This window comes from Ascidia mentula, assembly GCF_947561715.1.
Source record: "Ascidia mentula chromosome 2 unlocalized genomic scaffold, kaAscMent1.1 SUPER_2_unloc_1, whole genome shotgun sequence".
NCBI classification, from domain to species: domain Eukaryota; kingdom Metazoa; phylum Chordata; class Ascidiacea; order Phlebobranchia; family Ascidiidae; genus Ascidia; species Ascidia mentula.
The window spans coordinates 225,001-227,500 of NW_028113654.1; the positions used below are offsets into that span (position 1 = coordinate 225,001).

The 2,500-nt window shown below is 61.1% G+C and overlaps 3 non-coding genes across 3 annotated transcripts in view; all 3 read left to right on the forward strand.

The window, feature by feature from the left end:
* Positions 1 to 903, forward strand: part of LOC145914986 (small subunit ribosomal RNA) — a 1,824-nt gene extending 921 nt beyond the window's left edge. Inside the window, exon 1 of the ribosomal RNA XR_014403442.1 lies at positions 1 to 903. This exon is cut by the window's left edge and continues 921 nt beyond it. This is a non-coding gene — a ribosomal RNA (small subunit ribosomal RNA).
* A 259-nt stretch (positions 904 to 1,162) lies between these two features.
* Positions 1,163 to 1,316, forward strand: LOC145915162 (5.8S ribosomal RNA). Its single transcript, XR_014403596.1, has one exon. It is a non-coding gene; the product is annotated as a 5.8S ribosomal RNA (ribosomal RNA).
* A 244-nt stretch (positions 1,317 to 1,560) lies between these two features.
* Positions 1,561 to 2,500, forward strand: part of LOC145915143 (large subunit ribosomal RNA) — a 3,690-nt gene continuing 2,750 nt past the window's right edge. The window contains exon 1 of the ribosomal RNA XR_014403590.1: positions 1,561 to 2,500. This exon is cut by the window's right edge and continues 2,750 nt beyond it. This is a non-coding gene — a ribosomal RNA (large subunit ribosomal RNA).

The following is a 2,500-nucleotide window of genomic DNA, read 5'->3' on the forward strand; positions in this document are numbered from 1 at the left end:
GTGAAATTCTTGGATCGGCGCAAGACGAACGACTGCGAAAGCATTTGCCAAGAATGTTTTCTTTAATCAAGAGCGAAAGTCAGAGGTTCGAAGACGATCAGATACCGTCCTAGTTCTGACTATAAACGATGCCAACCAGCGATCGGGGGGCGTTACTTTGACGACCCCTCCGGCAGCTTGCGGGAAACCAAAGTCTTTGGGTTCCGGGGGAAGTATGGTTGCAAAGCTGAAACTTAAAGGAATTGACGGAAGGGCACCACCAGGCGTGGAGCCTGCGGCTTAATTTGACTCAACACGGGGAATCTCACCCGGCCCGGACACAGTGAGGATTGACAGATTGAGAGCTCTTTCTTGATTCTGTGGGTGGTGGTGCATGGCCGTTCTTAGTTGGTGGAGCGATTTGTCTGGTTAATTCCGATAACGAACGAGACTCTGGCTTGCTAACTAGTTACGCGACCCTATCGGTCGGCGTTGAACTTCTTAGAGGGACTAGTGGCGCTTAGCCACACGAGATTGAGCAATAACAGGTCTGTGATGCCCTTAGATGTTCGGGGCCGCACGCGCGCTACACTGACCGGATCAGCGTGTCGCCGCCTAGGCCGGAAGGTCCGGGTAACCCGCTGAACCCCGGTCGTGCTAGGGATAGGGAATTGCAATTGTTTCCCTTGAACGAGGAATGCCCAGTAAGCGCGAGTCATCAGCTCGCGTTGATTACGTCCCTGCCCTTTGTACACACCGCCCGTCGCTACTACCGATTGAATGGTTTAGTGAGGTCCTCCGATTGGACCTGGCGCGTTCGGCAACGGCCGCGCCGGCGTCCGAGAAGACGATCTAACTTGATCATTTAGAGGAAGTAAAAGTCGTAACAAGGTTTCCGTAGGTGAACCTGCGGAAGGATCATTACCGGCCGATCGCCGATCGAGTGGTCGTGCGTTCGACAGGTGGAGAAGGCTCCGTATCTTGGCGGCCGCGCACGCCCTTCGTCGCTGTTGAGGCGCACGCGATTGCACTTCGGTCACCCTGTTTCGTTCTGCGCCGAGTGCCGTGGCCATGTGCCAGGCTGGCTTCATGCGTCGCCTACGGCTGGCGACCGCTCGGCCACCGCTTTTTCGACTGTGCAATCCGGCTGGGTCGCGCTTGTCCAACTGACGAAGTCACGGAGGGCTCTTGGCGGTGGATCACTCGGCTCGCGAGTCGATGAAGGACGCAGCTAGCTGCGTGAATTAATGTGAATTGCAGGACACATTGAGCATCGACGTTCTGAACGCAAATTGCGGCACCGGGTCAATCCCGGCGCCACGCCCGCCTCAGGGTCGCGTTGTAACGTTCCCGCGCGGCGACGCGTCGGGCCGGTGCGGTGTCGGCCGTTGCCACGGTCGTCCCGCCCAGGACAGCACGAACGCAGTGTCAGCGCGCGAAACCGAACGCGGCGTGCGTCTCGTTACGAGTCGGCCTCGAAGAGGATCCCGGCCCGGAGCAGCACGGCTCGCGTTCGGGCGCGGCGCTCGCACGAGCTTCGGTGGCGCGCGCGTGTCTCTCGCAAACGAGGCACTGGATTATCGGCCTGAGGTCGGACGAGGCTACCCGCTGAATTTAAGCATATTACTAAGCGGAGGAAAAGAAACTAACGAGGATTCCCCCAGTAACGGCGAGTGAAGTGGGAAGTGCCCATCGCCGAATCCGCGCGCCTCTGCGGCGCGTGGAATTGTGGCGTAAGGAATTCGCTGCGCGTACGTCGTTCGCCGCCCGCGTCCTTCTGATCGAGGCCTCGTCCCGGTGCGGGTGTCAGGCCCATGGTGGCGGCGAGGGCGCGCGCTCTGCGTCTTCCCAGAGTCGGGTTGTTTGGGAATGCAGCCCAAAGCGGGTGGTAAACTCCATCTAAGGCTAAATACTGTCGCGAGACCGATAGCGAACAAGTACCGTGAGGGAAAGTTGAAAAGCACTTTGAAGAGAGAGTTAAAGAGTACGTGAAACCGTCGAGAGGCAAACGGGAGGGCCTGTCGAGTCGCGCGACGCTTTCAGCTGAAGCCGAGCGGAGCGTGTGGGCGTGCGGAGCCTTGCGGCCCGTCGTTCGCGCTGTCCTCCGAGCAGCTCCAGCGCACTAGCGCCGTGCGAAGGCCGCGACCGTCTGGGAGGCGGCGAGAAGGCCGCGCGCAAGGTAGCCCGCCCCCGGGTGGGTGTTATAGGCGCGCGGACACGTCGGCCCGTCGCCCGGGCGAGGAGGGATCGCCGCGTCTGCCCTTCGTGGGCCGGGCGTCCCGTCCGAGCCGGTGCGTCGCCGGTTGGGGACTGTGCTCAGTGCCCAGTTGCGGCGTGTCGGTTGCGGGTGGGCAGCGCCGCGCGAGACGCACGGGGTCCGCGGCTAACGTCAGCCACCTTCCCGACCCGTCTTGAAACACGGACCAAGGAGTCTAACGTGCGCGCGAGCCACGGGGCAGTGCGAAACCCATGGGCGCAGTGAAAGTGAATGTCGGCGCGGTCCGGCGGAGGTGAGATGCCG